Here is a 19,189-nt window from a genome sequence, read left to right on the forward strand (position 1 = left end):
ATGGAGCACAGTTTTCCCGCTGGTCTGCCACTCGAACAAAGCCTAGCCACCATCTTGCTTCCCAGAGAAACTTTCTTCAGCAGACACAAGCCTGACCTGCCGTCTCCTCGGGACCAAGTTTATGCTCATCTGTCTGACTGCTCGCACCAATATGCCACTCAGGTGGCTGCAGCAACAAACAACATCATGCTGCTTTCCTCCACTGTCTCCGCTACAGCCACGAAGCCTGGTGCACTTTCCCCAGAGTTAGCAACAGACCTCAGCCTGCACCTGCCCTGGTGCAACCTCCTCCTCCGCAAAATCCTCCTTCGGTGGCTGCGGTCCAACAGGCTCCGCACTGTCCCACAGTCAGGAACCAGCGTCTAGCGTGCACCTGGACCAACCTGCCCTCCAAGCCAACTCGCAAACGACGGCAGCAATGGTAATGATGGGATGCGGAGAATGTGTTACCCTTCGGTTATTCTCTGGCTCTGTGCACCTTCTCCAAATGTGTGGAGATGGCTCTGGAGCCATTACGCAGGAGAGGCATCAGAGTGCTGTTTTACCTAGACAATCTGATTGTCATGGCACCCTCCAAGGAGACAGCTGCACTCCACATGGTGGAGCTGGTGCAGCATCTCTCAGCACTGGGTTTTGCCATAAACTGGCAGAAGAGCTCCACTCTTCCCTCCCAGTCGATGATTTACCTGGGCATCCATATGGACTCCTCCACCATGAGAGCAAAGCTGTCCCCAGTCAGGCTGGCAGCATTCAATTCTCTTCTGTCATGCATTGCACCTCACAGAGTGGTGACAGCGCTGTCAGTGATGAGCTTGCTGGGTGGATGGATGATGCGTCTCTCTTTAAATGGGGAGGAAACAGATAAACTGCCTGGAGCTGTCCACGGTGCTGAAAGTGCTGAAACTCTCTGCCCTACTGTTGAAAGACAAACATGTAGAGGTGAGGACAGACAGCATGACAACAGCAGTGTATTTAGATCGCCAGGGCGCTGTGGTTCTCCATTAACGAACGACACGACCCTCCACTGCAAGTGGACACCTTCTCTCACCGGCCAAAGCTCCTCTTTATGCATTTCCCCCCGTTCCCCTTATTCCTTGCCTCTTAGCGCATTCAGGAAGAGAATTTAGCAGTCATTCTGGTGGCCATGGTGGCGCGTCATGTTTCCCAACTATGGTGCAGTTGCTGGTGGGGGAGCCACAGCCGCTCCCATTGAGCAGAGACGTACTGTTGCAACTGGATGGTGTGATCCATCTTCATAGGGGTGGATCCCCCGCAGGGCATCCTCCTCCCATGCCCCTTTATTTGGTTTTACCTGCGTGATGTGTCTGTGTCCTCCCTGACTCATTCATTGCTGCTCACGTGGGACTGTTACAGTGCGTGATTATCGTTCCACTCTCCTGCAGTGGTAGGTGTGTTGTGTGAAAGGAGTGTAAAGTTTTTCACTATGCCTTTTTCACACAGGGCTTGGCATGAAGAATGACCATGGCACATTCTATTCTTATTATGCTCTGCACTTGTAGAGTTGTGACCTGGTGTGTGTATCTGCTTGTGGACTGCCGTGTCACAGTGGGGGCATTGACTACATAAGTTTTGCCCTTAACCCGAGAGCTATGCCTATATGAAATAGAACATTAGTTACGTATTGTAACTCTAGATTCTATGAGTATAGTCGTAGCCATCTAAGATTCAGGCCTCCCCGTGCCACCAGTGCCAGCTCAAGAAAAAGTTGGCTATTGGAAGCAGAGCTCAGGTCACAACGGTATTATATACCAAAGAGGAGGACCTGAGGGGGGCAACTGTGTGGGGCACAGTGGCGCAAAAGAAAATCTACACGACTGCACATGCACGGAGATAAACCCAACAGCAACAGCTCTTAGAGGGCTACGCCTATGCTATTCTATATAGATTCTACATAGAATCTCGAGTTGCAATACATAACTAACAACCTTTGTTTGTAAAGTTGCTTTACATAATTTATATGCACACTTTTCTTTAGATCTCAGCTCTGCACATTTGTCATGCAGATGTAAGAAGTACCTGTACAAGGACTGGCCACAATAGTAGGAAGGTTAAGTAACCTGAAACTGTTGCTCGTGGTATCTGACAAATCTGGGAGTGAATATTTTATTCTAGTTTTTCCTTCTCAAAAGAGATTTAAGTATGCTTGATTTAGCCAAAAAGAAAGGCTTTCTCATAATTAAAAACACCAAACCACAATATATAAGACTTAAACAGTATAAAGGCACGGTATCTTGTAATAGACAATACGCCACTCCACTGTACAAACTACCAGTACATAAACTAGGCATGCACGATATGAGAAAAATATGTAACATGTGATAACATTGTTAAATACCACGATGACCATATGACTTGCGATAAAGAGGGATGGGTATCGAGAACTGGTAGTAAATTGGTACCAAATATTGATAAGCTCCTGTACAAATGGTGGTACTATCGGTATTTATGTAACGCTGGTTGCCACCCGCCATAAAACGGGAACTAGAAGAAAGTGCTGCACAGCCACCAGCAGGCCGAGGACAGCCACTGACCAGGGTGACTGAGAAGGAGGCAGGAGCAGGGCTGCCTGGAGAAAGAGAGCCCTTGCCTGGGCTTGTCAGGCTCTGAGATAACGTTATATTTTGCCTTCTACTTAGAAGTGGTGAATTTACAGCTAACAGCAACTTAACAAAATATAGTCTCTGGCTTTTGTTTGATATCTAGTATTGGCAAAAAATGTTGCCAACATTAGATATCACCATGATATCACCCCCTAAGTAGATAGCATGTATTAGTTCGGAGGGCTAACTTGGCTTGTTTATATTACATGAACGTCGCTTTTGTCCCCATCAACCAACTGATTGGTTGAAGAGTAGGTAGAATTTTAGTTGACCAAGTTTCGTTGGTTGACTAAAGCCCTAAACGTTCCAAAAATCTGCATTACACAGCATTAGTTTTAAGCACTTCTAATTTAACAGTTATGTTCGTAAAATAAATTACTGTTGAATCTTTTCATGTCATGTCTTTATTTTTTGCACCAAATTATGGAGAGTACTATCAATAAGAGTATCAATAAGTGTCAGTATTGATAAGCAGTATCTGTATCATGTATAAGTGTATATATTGGCTATACAGTTCCTATGTCTTTCTGCTTTAATAAGTACATTAATAAATTATTTCAAACATGCTTTTATTGAACAAATTGCACATGAATACCAAACAAACTAAACAGAACATTCATTTTAATAAGACATAAGACACAACTATAGGAAATTAAAGTTTAATTTCCCGTCCTTCCTTTTAAGTATTTTCTTCTAAACTCAACAAAAACATCTCTTACTATACAGTGTTGAAATTAAAAAAAAATCTGGGGTAAAACAACTTAAATAATTAAATATATATAAATTAAACATAGCAATTTAAAATAACTAACGTCTCCCATTACAATCGTTTAGGCCCTTGACTCTACCCAACATGGTGCAGAATCTATAGTATGAGGCAGAAAATTGACATAGAGTAAGGCTGCTAAATCAAGACAAAATAAGATAAAATCAAATCAATATCTACACCTTAGTGCAAGTTACTACCTTAGTTATTCCCTTAGGACAAGGTCTTGGCCAAGAAAAGGTTTGAGACATGCACAATGACATGTTACTACATTCCCTGATGTGCTGAAGAGCCTCTGCAAGGGTAAACTAGTGGCAGGTATACAAAGATACCTCCAAGCTAGTTTTCTAAGCTTTGGATAGGTGACCCGGTGGAAATTCCACCAAGCCAAAGGGTCTACCTCACTGTCAATGGCAGGGGACAGCAAGAAGCTGTTAAGTTCAGCTTCAAAGGCTTGCTCCAGCTGCATGGAAAATGCAGTGGGAGTAGGGCCTGGATTTGTTTTGAGCAAACTGCCCAATGATCGCTTTGCCTTCTTGTTGCTGGGTGGATCCCTGCATTGGGCCTCAGTGTTGTCAGAAGGTATTCCTTTGTAAACCAGAGAGACAATTAAGAATACACAGAAAAATACATGTTCCATTCACATTCAGATAATGCACCATATGATTAAAGTATGTGACATCTTGTATCTCACTAGTGCTCACGTCATTAAAATTTATAACCTAATTACCTGGTCTTGATGTCTTGGACTTTTTCGCTGCTGATATAGCTGACCGTGGACTTGGGGTCCATGAAGGATGCAGTGTCCAAAAGTTCTTGTGTTCCTGGGGTCATCATACTTTATACTCATGTAATCAAGGATTTTCACGTTAATGGTCTGTTAAATTGGTGTCATCTTCCTTCTCTGCAAAAACTGATGTCTTCAAGAGATGAAGGCCTAGTTTCACATATGAAACACTCACATAGCTTTCCCCGGAAAAAACATCAGTAAGTTCATGCCAAGTTTGCAGACTCAAGTACATCCAGGTCCTGCCAGAAAGGAACCACATGCCGTGTTTTTCGGTCTGCTGAGAGAACATCAGATATGGCCCACTGCTACTCCAAGACCCTCTCTATCATCTTTTGCCTCAAGCCCCACCTAGTTGGGCATTCTGTGATGAGTGAGTGCTCTAAGACGTTGTGTTCCTGTTGTGATTCTTTCAGTGCCATCCTCTGCTTCCAGCTATGGGAGAAATGTCCCACCAATTTTTTGCAAAGCCCAGCAGCACGGGCAATGCGGCTTTCATCTTTTAACAGCACTTTCTGAAAAGATGACATGAAAACACTGGAAAAAATATTAAAACCTACCATTAATCATTGTAACCTAACTGCAAAATATAACAATTTTGTAATAATAACAAAGTAATAATTCAGAGACTGCATAAATAAGTACAATTATTACAAAGTAACAATTCCAGGACTACATACTAGTGTAAATACAGTAATTACAAAGTAATGATTCAGGCACTATGAGACACACTACCATCATGTGACATTTAGTAGTAGTTTAATTTGCAGGCATGAGCTCAAGATCAATAGGTTACATACAAACAACAGACACAGAGGTTCTCATTGTATGAGACATGCCTCCCCTGAAACTCTGGCACCCCCCAGGGGAATGCAAAAACACTAGCTCGATGTCAAGCTTAAGTGTTTCCCAAACTGTGTGCCATCAGTTTAGTGTATTTAAAATGTATCAGAATTAACCAAAAAGGCTATTCAGTGGACCATTCAGTGGGCAAAAAAAGTACAATTATAATTCTCATTTTTACATGAGAATTATGTAAAAAAAAAATGGTGTTTGCCATTTTTATTCAAATCAATAATATTAAGACAGCCTAAATGCCATCACATGATTTCCCCCTCTTGGGCAAGGTCGGACTCGGGTAAATAAAGCCCATGAGAACTCAGTCTTTGGCTATACATAAAGCAAATGTATTCATTTACACTTACTGATGGCAAGGCGCAACCTGTGGCCAAAACACTGAAGTCTGACCAAGTGGTTAAGTTCGATAGCCTTCACAACGTTTGACTAAATTGAAAATGGATCAAAATGAGTGTTCAATTTCGACCTTCAAAATCAAAAGCAGGATCTGCGATTCACCCAGTGTTTTTTTCTCTCCACCACCAAGTAATGGCCTTTGTTATTTCTCTGTGGCGGTTGAATGTTTTGTCACTCTGAGAAATGGACTGTTGTTGCTATGATGGGAAGGTTTTAGATTCGCTGCTATTCGACATTTGTGGTTTGGCTAGTTTTAAATTGTTAGTGTAGTTCTTTATGGTTGTATTGCAGGTGGTGATGGAGGTTGATTATGCTTCCTCTGGAAGTCCCCACAACTGTTCTGCATGTTTTACAGTGCCTGTATTTGTAACACATCATCTTTCTTGAATCAAAAATAATTCCAAATATCATAAGTGTTGTTCTTTTTCACCACATTCTTCTCCCCTTCCTCAGTTATCATGCTAGCTATCCTCGCAGTCGCCACCAAAATTGACACCAATTAATCTGAGGGTAGCTGACGGCTAGCTGGGACTTCATCTGATTGGCCAAACAGTGTGAATACATGGTCCATGGGCTCCATCTGATAGGACAAATGTTGGCATGCTGAGAGTGAATGCAGGGCATGTGTAACTAAAATGATTTTTCTTATTCATCGTGTTTCAGGCAGTTGTCTTCTGCGATGTGTTTACGGCATATGTTCATATCACGATGACAATGAAAACACGATTTATCGGTCAGTGTGAATAATAATGTAATGTAATAAAGTGTAAAGTGTAACTGAACCTCAGAACCCAAAACTGTACTTTGTCCAGGCATGACTGCAGGTCAGACAATATGCTACCAGTATTAAAAATTAAAAAGCCCAAATAATTGGGGACTTTTACAAACCCCTCTCTACCATGATGTGGAGTTATTTCTTCTATTTCTGGTTAGATTGCACATCTAATGCAATGCATAAACTATGCTCTCTGCCTTTTTTCCCCACTGGACATTATGTGTCACACATGGTGCAGTCAGAAAGAGAACTAAAGAAAACATGCAAATAACCAAACCTGAACCTGACCAAAGCCTGCTGACATTGAAAATCTCAATTTTAACTTTGGTATTAAGTGAGAAAATATCGAATAAAATGTCTCAGATCTATGGCATTTTCTGCGCTTTGTGTGTTGGCAGGCAGAATGCAGACGCAGTAATGAGCTTAATTGCTTTGCTTCAGAGCTAACATGAAGCTGTGTTGCCAGGCTGGTGGATTAAAAACATTTACGGCGTTGCTTGAGTGAACCTTCTCTCATAAGAGACAATTTACAAAGATCAGGGTAGTTAAAACACCAAAACACTTATTCAAATACCAGAGAAGACCTACAGTAATGCACAGTAACATAATACAAACGCTGATAACATAGTGGTGTTCAATCATAGACTGAATGAATGACAATACAACTTCAACTGGATGACACCGCACAAACTTGTATCCACCTATCTATTAATTTAGGGACAATGTAAATCTCCCAGTAATGATATGAAGTGATGTACAAACCATACTGTATACTGGGACTCATTTAGCATACTAATACTCCACTATAATATCACAGTCACTGCCTGATACACTGTAAAGTGCTGACACAAGGCTTCAGCACACGTCATGGACCATTTAGGCATTGTACAGTGATATGATACACACACAAATACACACACTGCATAGAAATCTTTTTTTTTTTTTTTTTAAAACAGCTGTCATCCACTTTAGCTGACTGTTAAATAAGCTTTATGACAATAAGATTCAAAATAAGGCCTTTTCAAAATGCACACACATGTACAAATTATGTTTTAATATCTCCTGAAATAGCTTCAGTAGAGAGACAAATTGTATGTGAAGTTAACAAATATTCATCCCTTTTCATGCTTACAGATGTTCTATTGTTTGGCTTCATATAGTTCTTGCCACAGATTAAAAGGCTAACACAATGTGCACAACTATGCAAATCTCTGCCCATCCAAAAGAATATAAATACAAAGTAACGATATTGATTGTGGTTGCCTTTCTGAATGACACAAAACCAAACCAGCCAATGCTGACATAATACAATAAGCTCATTACACAGGAAATATTACATTTACATATAAATTGAGTTAAGTCACAACTTACTCGGCTGTTGCTTAAGATTATTCAGTCTTATCAGGGAAGAAGTTGGGTGTTTTTTGTCACTTTAAAAAACACTGTTGACATTGCATTAAAAGAAGGACAAAACGTGCTATTCTTTCTCTGGAGAGCATCAAAAGTAGTGCTAAGCAAAGGCAGTTTGGTGAATGTCCTTTGAGTGAAGTTATTATACTGCATAATGCTTTTTAAGTATCAATGAAGCAACACAAGGACAAAAGATTTTTCCATTTATACTTTCGCCTGGATTTCTTCAATCTACTATTCTAAATAGATTCTACACTAAAAACCCAATCCAACAAAAATACATGATATCTTTACACACCCACCAAGCTCCACCAGTGTGCCAAACTCATATAAACAAGACCAAGAGTCAAACAGAGTCTACAGCCACACTAGAAGCTCTGTCAGGCTGTACTACATGCTGACATCAGCATGATAGCATGGTCACAATGATAATGCTAATATGCTGATGTTTAGCAGGTATAATGTGTTAGCGTGCTACCATTAGCTAATTAAAACTAAATGCAAAGTACAGCTAAGGCTGACGGAAATGTCTTAAGAAAGGTCACAAGCCATTTGCTTTAAATGGTCAATCCCTTAACAGAAGTGTCCAAGTAAGAAAAGCTCAGACCTTACTCATAGCAGCTAATGAAATTTGAGAAATGCATATTAACTTGTAATAATATGAAGCATAGTTGAACCCATCTCAACAACCAGTAGCCAAGGTCAAATGGCGTTACAACATTTCAAGTATATATTCATGCCATTCTTTCTAGTGGACCAATGCTCATGTCCGTTAATCCAAGCATAATGACAATACATTCTGGGTTAGGTACACTTTAGCCCCCATGACATCAATAATTTAAAGAGATTCCACTGCGCAAACAGTGACGATTAAGAAGAAAGATGCGTGGGGAGACGTTTGCTGCCATTATGCGTCTGGGCTATTGGATCCTCCATAATGGCTGAAAAGTGGCCGTTTACTAAAGGTTGCTACGTGACTGTGTTTGCTATTCCTCAGTCAGTCATTCTCCACATCCTCCTCCTCCTGTAGGGCTGCAATTTTCCCAAGATGCAACAGCGGGATGACAAATGGTTGCTTAAAAAGCAGTTTAAGAGGATTACTGTCTGCATCTGTGCTGTGTGTGTGTGTGTGTGTGTGTGTGAATATATGAGAGCATGAATGAGAGAAAATAGAGTGCAAATAACATCAGCCCACCACTACTGATTTATTGTTTGTGGAAAGACATGAGGAAAATATTTACTTTGGTGAGTTAGCTGAAGGAAGAGGGAACATGATGATTTACTTCATTACCTTAAAGAGATGATATTCCCTGTAGGTTTGTTACAAATTTTCACGGCAGGAAAAACGTCCATCGAAATCTCTAAACTGTATTTTCTAGTCTGTTTAAATACACACTGTTTCAAAGTTGACTTACTCAAAGCTTGGGAAGCTCTGCCAGGAGAAGGTCTTCATAAGGGGGCAGCTTTTTACAGCCACCACTCAAAAAGGAGTGTTGTGATACTCCAAAATATGCTTTGTACAGAGCATCATTGTCTACCTCAAACCAAGTCTATCTCAAGTGTTCTTCTTGAAAGGAGCATCTACATTCAGAGGCTTAATGTTTGGAACTTGTTGTTTTGTCTAATTCCTTCTAATATTATTTCTCTTTAAAAAAAACAGTGTAGATGTTTGCCAAGGGCTGAAAATGATTAAATTCTGTTGTTTCACAGAGTTGGAAGATGGCTTTTCATTTTCTTGAATGAGTACCCCATGACAGTCATTTGTTATCACACAGTACCATCCCATATTGATCACTTGGAGTGGTCAGGCTGTCTGATGCCACCTTGTCCCAGCCATCAACTATAGAGAGATTCACCATCTCCTACAGATCAACAGAAAAAAAAAAATCTGCACAAAAAGCACACATCATGTGTATGGGAGTTTCATGTCAAAACACAGTGCTAAATATTGACCACAGTGATGGACCCCTTTTTACCTCATCTTGACAAAATGCAGCATGGACAAAAACAGTCACTGAAAAGGGGAACTGAAATTCAAAACACTTCACATGTACCCCACACATACTTAATGTGATTATGAATGTTTGATCTTGATCGTGGGAACTGCTAGCATGTATGATAAATAACAGGTCTGTCCAGTCATTAGAGAGCAGTTGAGTTGTTTGTGTGGTTTGCTTGGCAAGTGTACCCTGAGGTTTGGAATCTGCTATAATGTATGTGGTCAGCAGGTCAGATGTATCTGACAGCTCATAGTTTGACTGTTCCACTGCCCGCAGACTCAGTGTATTCTTTAAACAAACACAACATTTTTACCAGGCTGCCTTCAAATGAAGGGAAAGTTAGCATTGGACTCAGTCTTAACTGACATGACCACCTTTTTTCTTTTCTCCTCTTTTTTAAACTTCACCACATTCTAAGCCAAGAGGAGGCCAGTCTTTGATACTTATATACTGTATATTATTGATATGTATTACATATATGTATAACAAGACTAAACTGTGGTCATTATGATATGTAAAACAAAAAAAATTTAACATTTGTTTTTGGTTTTCAAATGCAATTAAGTTTGGGATCATATATTTGGAGAGCAGATTTTTAAGATGTGTAATATAATTTTGAAAGCCAAAAACTATAAAATATCCTTGAAGTTCAATATAATGTTTGATGTGTGCATGTTATTTTGGCTTGAAGGCATTGTGTGTGTGTGTGTGTGTGTGTGTGTGTGTGTGTGTGTGTGTGTGTGTGTGTGTTATTTCTGCTGATGGTGAAATGTGTCTGATGGGTAACTACAAAAATGTTTAGATTTGGCAACTGCCTTGTAAGGAAAGATGCTATTGGCTATTTAAAAAGTTACTACTACAGATTACATTATGCTGATCATCATGTGCCAATGTACATATAGAGCACCAAAATATTCGGCTGTATGGGAGCTTGGAATGTGAGTTACAGGTAGACCACCTAAATAAACTTACTAAATTCATACAAAACCAGACAGCACACTGTTTAATACTTAAATATTCTAAAATGCTGTTAAGAGTTGGGACGCATTCACAGATTGAGACAAAACAGAAGGAGAGATACCCCTCCTCTATGAGATAACCTCCCTTCCAACTTAATAGAGAATACTGGATGGAAGCCTGTGTGTTCATTATAGAGGGATAAAGGATCTGTGCACTGATCCTTGTGCTGTGCCACTTATGGAAAACACTGATCAGACTTGTTTGGATTAGACAAGCAAGTATTGTTAATTGGCATGCATCAGCAATAAAAAAGTGTTGGCAATTTGGATTTGTCTACTACTGATAAATAAGGCTGCCAAGATGTCTAATAACAGGGTTTTCCCTGCGTATCTAACTCAAAGGTCTTTGTATTACTGGCCACTACCTTTGTTAAAAATTCCTGTGCACAGTGCACACACGTTAGTTATCTTGTAATACAGCTTCAAAAACAGCAGCAGTTGCAAGCATGTTTTGATTTAATGACTCAATAATTACCTTTCCAAGACAAATGTGAAGTATATTGTGAACTTTCAACACCATCCCTCAGAGACTAACATTAGTGGAGCAGAGCAGCAGACTCCAGCAGTAACAAACAAAACCAGCTGACCAACACACTGCAGCATTACACAACTTAAACCAACTCTGAGGTGAAGAAAAAACCTTGGTGCTCAGTCTGTTCCACCTCAACCGTCTTGGACAACGATGGCTTTCCCTGGAGCTAACGGTGCAGCAGAGAGGCTGCTCTCAACTGCTGGGTACATGACGTTAATAACACAGCGGAGCACTCCACCTCCCCCTCATTTTGTTATTCTCATACAGACAGGAGACTGTAAGATGCTTTCAAATTAATTAATTCATTAATTAATGCTGTTAAAATAAAAAGCCTGCAGACAATTTATCTTATCTGTCAGTTATGTTTCATATTATATTTCAGTGAAATAAGGACAACAGAAAATGGTTTGGCACACACTATACTGGAGCAATAGACTGAAAATAGTGCCACCTTTTCTAATCATTCAATCAAGAATCAGTTTTGAATTGAATTGGCACCCAAGTCCCAGACCTACAAAATAAACATTGTCATTTGTCACAACCTTTATTTTTCATCTTTTTGTTCCATTTTGGTAAAAAATTTAAATCCTCATGGACATTTTCATCTGTCAAATCATGATTTTTTCATTTAAGTGCACAACAAAGGTGTGTGTACAAACTGTGTACAGCACACCATGCACATTCTCCAGCCTTCACCACCTTTGTCTCAAAAAAATCCAGGGAAAACCCTGTAGTGAGCTGCTGAATCACAACAAAATCATCTACCATCAATATGCTCAAAGGACAATTTCTTTCTGTGATTTCAAATATGAAATCTTGAAATATAATGAACATACCACTTCTATACAAAAAGAAGCAAAAGCAGAATGTAAGGGAAGAAAATTACTAAATGTAACTTCAAAGAAGTCCAAATGCTTAGGAAAAAACCCTACACTGCTACATTTCAGGACATTTTCTGATAGAAAAACCTGTCCAACAATAACAAATTGAGGTGAAAAGAGGAGGGAGCATGGAAAACGTCCTATGTGACACTGCCGCTCACTCTGGTGAACAGGCATTGAAGAGCTCCCTCCCTCCCTGATCTATGGACTGTCAAGATGGATATTTGCTGAAATACTTTATCCCATTTCTGCCGCACCAATATGAACTGCCTCTGACACTTGCTAGAGGAAAGAGGGAGTTTAGAGAAACCACAGAACACCTCTTTTTCTACCGTGTATAAATTAAAGCTTTTGTGATATTGTTCAGGTAGGATACAGAAGTACGAAAGACACCAGTGCTCACATAGGGTGGTTTGATTCAAAACACATGTTTTGTTGTTTCTTAGATTTTGTACTGGGAACAATGATTCATACTGTAGACTGACCCATCAGCATTGTGGTTGAAACCTTGACATTTTGACTTCAATTTAGGCTTGGATTATTCACAGGCAGGATCCACTGGCAGGCAGTTTGCCCTATGGAAAAGACATATGTGGGTAACCTCAGAGTGCAACATCCTTCATCAACAAGTCTCTCACTTTGTTTGTCTATTTGTTCCACTCAAAAATACAAAAAATAATCTAGTAGTTAGCCTCTGCCTCTGGAACCACAATTGGACCTCCACTATCTGTTTAAATTGCATTAGTGTCCCCCCCTTGTCTGTCTCTTTACTTTCCCCATTGTCCAAATAAACAAAGTAAAAAGTGCACATTCAACTCTGCAAGAAATAATAATAATAATGCAGCCCCACTGCTTCCCTGTAAAAACAACTGTCAGTTTTGGCCTTGTGCTGATTTGTGGTTTTTGGCAGCCTGGCATGGTCATTAAACAGCGCTCCCTCTGTTAGTTAGTTTCAGTTGGTTTCAGTTTATTCATAAAACAGTTAAAATACAAGTACAATCATATAAGACATAATGGAAGTATGTGAAATGGGACACCCTGTTAAACTATCTGAAGCTTGAGAATAGGGGCCCATACACTAAGCAGACAGTATTTAAAATATATGTTCACTAATACATTGTCTGGATTTGAAAAGTGTTACATTTACAACCTACAAAACACCTAAGACTAACCTAAGACCCTAAAAATACTACTAAATGGTCCCAAGACATTTTAAAGAGTCTAAACACAGATTAAATAGTTACGATACAATAAATAGAGACATATGGCAAGTGGAAATAACAGTACAAGTTAAATGAATTTCAGAGTAGAGTAACTACTTAAGAAGTCTCTAGCCAATCAGGGTATTGAAGCTAAAACATATGTTAGCAGCAACTGCTGCCTTAAGCTCTTTTTGAAAACAGACACAGATAATGACATTTTTTAGTGTTATTAAGCTCATTCCACACCTGTGGACCTCTGCAAACCACACTAAAGTTTGAGCATTTAAGTTTACGTTTCTTAACCTTTATAAGATGATTTTTTCTAGTCTTATGTGTATGTGAGGGAAGCTAACTCAGAATAAGGTTACAAAGTCTGTTGCTGAGCATATATACAACATTATACCAGTATTGGGAAAGATATTACATTCAGGCCGATCAAAAACTTGGAAGACACTCAACTGCCAGACATTTCTCTGTTCTGTGTTTAAGAGTGGCTGACACTGACACTAAAGGTCAGTCCACCTTAAGTGAGCCTGGTCAGGTTAGGCAAATGCATTGTCGCTAACTTCAGGGCTAACCCCCTTTGATAGACAAGTATCTTCTTGGTCTTGAGAAGCTGCAGAATTTATTAACTGACACTCTTTAGCCTGTACTGTACATTTACTGCCAGATTGACAACTTACTGCTAACCTTTTCCTCTGCTTGCATTCACCGTCACTTTTCTGCCGCTTGCTCTCTCCACTCACTCAACTACACACTCGCTACACACACAAGTTACGCACTGTCCTATTCCTTAAAGGAGCTACAAAACTCTTATAACAGTAGCTTTCATGTAGATGTCTTTTGACGAATGAGGAAAGGGAGGATGAGTCAAAACAATTCCACAGTAACTAGGGTGTTGTGCTCGCACAGTGTGAGTGAAAATCATTAGTAGCCAATTGATATTAATTATAATGTGAAATTTTAGCAGCAGCAGTGTGTATAATGAATAGGGGAAACACTGCAGAAGGAAGAGGAGAGGTCCTAAAATGGACCCCTGGGGGACCCCATATTTGATGGTTTTACTTTGAGATTTGTGACTATTTACATATACATATTGTTTACTCCCATACATAGAGCTTCTGAACCAACTATACGCTGTGCCTGACACCATAATGTCATAGTCTGCTTAGAGGGATTTCAAAGTCAATAGTGTCAAATGCTTTTGATAAATCAAAATTCCAACGCTGCAATCACTTTTATCAATAGCGTCACTGATTTTTTCAATGAGATCAAGAAGTGCCATACAAGTGATGCTCTTTTTTTCTAAAGCCATACTGTGATGGGACAATAATATTTGATTTATCAAAGTAATCACAAAGACTACAATACACAATTCTCTCCAATACTTTCCGGAGGCAATATAGATAGTTGGTAGTTGTACATTTTTATCACCAGATTTGAAGACATGAGGTACAATTCTAGCAATCTTTGTCATTTTAGGCACAAACCCCATAAAGTAGAGAGACTAATAGAGTAAACAAGTGACTCCTCAATTTCATTCAAAATAACTAAGAATTTTGCTACAGATTTCATCTGTACCAGCTGAATGGACGCTTTTCATATTCATAACAAGTTTAGAGATTTCATTTCTGTCAGTTGGCGTAAAAAAGAATTAATTCAAATAATTGCCTTGGAGACATTGTCTGAAAGTAGTACCCTCCGGTTAGCTAATTTTGTTAAAAGATATTTTCACCAATGGTGTTAAAATAATTGTTGAAACTGTTAGCAAGATCAGCATTGTCAAAATCACTGCTGGCATTTCTGGAATTGTGTTTGATTTTGGTGTCAGGAAGCACAGTGCTTCTGTGACCCCAGCTGAGGACTTCGTTGAGCCCCTTCCAGGATTGCTTTTGCTTTTGAGAATCTTTAATAAGTTTGGTGTAGTGTCTTCGTTTACTCATTTGTATTACATGTGTGAGCTTATTTCTGTATTTTGTATATGATTCTTTATTTGCATCACTTTGGTTGTTGATATAGCTTTTATAAAGTTTGTTCTTTTTATTAATAGATTTTAAGATTCCCCTAAGTAAGCCATAATTTATGATCTACAGCACCACGTTTAAATCACCTATCACGATGATGCAATCAATGGAGTCAGTTATTTCATCAATTAACACATTATATGCAGTGACTGGATCTTTACAGTTATAGACTCACATTTTGGCTTGCAGGTTTACGCATTGTTGTCGCAAAGTTATTTTCACTTAGAACTTTAACTTTTGTTTTAGGACATAAAACAAAAGTTTTAATAATAAATCTTTTTAGCAAGATCAGTTTAGAGTACAATAGGAAAATGGTCTGTAATATCTGAAAGCATTACACCTGGGTCAACACAAGCACTATGAATATTTGTAATAATTTTATTAATAACTGACTCACTGAATTTCATTTTTCTAGTAAATGTATTTATGGTGGGTAAAAAGGATTAAGAAAATAGAGTGTTAATGGGATTGTTTTTAGCATTATCCTCTTTAGAAATACCAATATGAAAATCCCCAAGAATAAAACAATTTTTATTATTTTTATTTATGCAATATAAAGGTTCATCCAGTTTCATCTTCAGATGAAGAGTCTGGGGGTCAGTAAATCACCCATACAATTAGGTTTTTACCATTGTTTACTTTTATCTCAATGAATAGAGAATCTGAGTGACCATTTTCAATAATGAGGTCATCACAAATATTTACAGAGTGTCCTGAATCAATATGTAGACACACTGCACAACCTGGTCTGCCAAGTATATTTCTGTTGTATAATTTGTAACCATCAAGGTTAAGAATATCCACATATGATCTATCCTTAAGTCAGGTTTTACTGCAGCCAATCACATCAAAACTATGACCTATATCGGCCGAAAGGGAGATTAGATCATCATGATGCATACCAAGACTTCTAATGTTAAGATGTAGCAATGAATATGAAGTTATTTTTTGTTATTTATATGTTTCAGCAGGTCAGGTGCAAAATGCTTACAATTTAGCCTCCCACCGATGTTAAAGCAATGCTGTTCAAATACTTCATAATTTCCATTGGAGCTTATATCATCAACGCCCATAAAAGGTGATGGTGATATGGAGAGTGTCAAGTGACTGATGTAAAAATGATTTAAAATCATACTAAAAAACCTCATATCTAAAGATCCTAACATCTTAAAGCTTAGAAATAGAAAGACAAAAGATTAAAAATTCAATTCAATTTAAAGAGACATAATCAAGTGATCCAAACTTCTGGAAAAGCATGACTTACTGGCATCAGACAGTTTACTGATAACATGTCATTGGTTTGAGTTTGTAAGCAGGTAGATGCATCCATCCTGGGTCGAGTGCCCACAAGCTTATCCTTGTGTTCTTTGCACTAGTCATCAAGCAGTTTCACTCTCTTTACTGCACTATACAACCATGGTGGTCTAAGGTAATAATATCTACTTGAAGTGACATGTTTATTTACAGCATGTACTAAACACTGAGGAACCCAACACTGCTTGCACATCTGCCAGGATCATTTTTGATCAAGTTTACACCATAAACAAAAAGTAAAATTATGACTGCAGGAGTCCACCATGTATCCATGCCAGCTTGTTTTGGGGGTGAAGAAAAGGAGAGACTGGACAACTGACCACCATGGATAACTTGGTGAAAAAGACTGACCTGGAAATGTGCTCATCTTGCTCAGAAACTACTGTGGAAATGCCCACTCCCAAATGCACTCATGCCTCAAACGCTCCAGTGAGGCTGGGCAGGTCCAAGTTGTGTGTAAATGAGTTTGAAATGGCATCACAGAAAAGTAGTATCTGCCCTCTCCAAACAATCTCTGGTGTAAATAAAGTTGTTATCCTACATCTGTACAAGGCAGTAGATGCATATGTATACATAATTACTATTCTATTTCAGAAACTGTTAACAGCACTATTTAAATTATAACAGGACTTTTAGAAAGTTCCGAGCAAACCTTAAGTTCAAAATAAAACATCCTGTGACCATTTTATATTTGTTTATGGTTGAACCAATTAAATGTAGGATGAAATGTAGGTATTCTACCTCTAAAGCCATTCATTCTTCCTCCTATGGACTGTTGTTGTACACATAAGTAAATTGAAGAGGTCTTCGAGAATCCACGACAGCTCCACAAACATTAACATTTTCATTCTCCTTTCATCACTAACAGCCCCAGGGAGACCCAACCATGCGTATTCTATTAACAAAAGGCACGCCCAGTGCTCCCAAGTCTCAGTCTCGATTCATACACATCCACAAATCCCTTGGCAAAAGCTGTTTGTGTTCACTAGAGCTTGCAAGAGGGACAGAAAGAAAAAAACACTGAGACAAAGACAGAGAAAGGGGAGAGAGATGTAAGAAAAGCTGAAGAACAAACACTACAAAAATGTGACTTTTTGCAACAGTACACAGCCTGTGGCTGAGCTTCTTTATGTCCATCAGGGTAAAACCACCATTTTACCTTTGGGGGTTCAGCCCTGGCTCCTTCATTAGCCAGAAGATCCACAAAAGTGCACTACATTAAACTTTAAACTCTGACACCAAACAAAACATTACAGTATGTTTCCTGAACGTTCTTCTGCCTACCTGCCTGTCCACAAGATCAAACCTAATTTATTTTTGGAATAGGGGTCACTCATAATGTATTTGCAGACTCACAACTTTAACACAATCCAAAAGGATGATAAAATACAATGTTAAAAAGCATGTTGAAAGTTAAAGTCCCCCTCCACTCAAAAATGTGTTCTGCTTATTGTGACTTCACTTGGATGTTTGATCTTCACTGTGCAGAATGATGCATGTGGAGAGTTTGACACTACAAGGCTGTTTTTACATTCATCTGCTTAAGGGGGAATTTTTTTGTGCTCTTCTTAAATCTCAGTTTAAGATGTGTACCTATGAGCATGATTTGTGACATCACCACTAGTTTGGAGCTGATCATGGCCCAGTGGACAACTTACACAAGTGTGATGTGGAAACTTAAAAACCTCCAGTGCATATACACTGACAGCGGACTTTTCAGTGAAATAGGAGACATGTGTATAGCAGTAAAATGTTTGAAATAAAAAATATTTGCATATACATAGATTCTGGATTTTTAATAAGGAAGAAAGGGTAGATTTCATATTAAGAATCCCTAATTATGTAATTGAACTTTTATGTGGAAAAACCATATCAGACAAATTATTATTCAAAGCAGAGTATTTTTATGTGTCTAAAAACATGTCTGGAAGGGACCTTCAAGGCACAGAAAGGCCGTAGCTGACCAATTCTACTGATTAAGCTGTCCAAGAAAGGTCTAACAGGAAGCATGTTACGGCTCACCTAAAAATTGCACAGCACGTGAGAAGTAATCACTATTTTCTTGGTATTTTTTTGGGAAGGATCACACAATTTCCGGATCCATTTTCCTCTTGTGTGTTGTTTGTACAAAAACTACAAAACATCAACTTTATCACTGCAGACATTCCAGATAATGTTTAGTGACAAGTTAGTGCAGCATCTCACTTCAAATATGCAATCTCAACTTTAGCCATATCAAATTTTAGTTTAAAAACAGTTACATCTATCCGGGATAATCTTCAGATTTATAACCCCCCTTATTCATTGTTAATCACAACAGCTTTACTTCAATAAGTTAAATTTTGCTGTTTGACATTTAATGTGATAAATAATGTTTGTATTTGTTCCAGCTTTGATCAAAGGAACTACACCTGGTTTCTGCAGCTCAGATTTGAGCACTGAGGACTTCAGAGTCAACTCTGCCTTCTTGTCAACTCTACAGCGGGTGAGTGTTTCAAATTTTGGGTGGGGTATCACTTTAAGAAGAGCCTCCCTTTCTGGGAGGGGGGGTTAGACCAGCTGACATGTCTCTAACAAGAGCTTAGACAAGTGCATACACACACC

General features: G+C 38.9%; 2 long non-coding RNA genes across 2 annotated transcripts in view; both read right to left on the reverse strand.

Annotated features, from left to right (window-relative positions):
• The window catches only part of LOC122973557, an 84,933-nt gene that overhangs the window by 23,882 nt on the left and 41,862 nt on the right, over nucleotides 1-19,189 (reverse strand). The window lies entirely within an intron of this gene.
• On the reverse strand, nucleotides 3,174-5,345 carry LOC122973558. The gene is made up of 2 exons (XR_006400081.1): nucleotides 4,118-5,345; nucleotides 3,174-3,975 (listed from the first exon to the last, which is right to left on the reverse strand). It is a non-coding gene; the product is annotated as an uncharacterized LOC122973558 (long non-coding RNA).

This window comes from Thunnus albacares, chromosome 22 (assembly GCF_914725855.1).
Source record: "Thunnus albacares chromosome 22, fThuAlb1.1, whole genome shotgun sequence".
In the NCBI taxonomy this organism is placed as follows: domain Eukaryota; kingdom Metazoa; phylum Chordata; class Actinopteri; order Scombriformes; family Scombridae; genus Thunnus; species Thunnus albacares.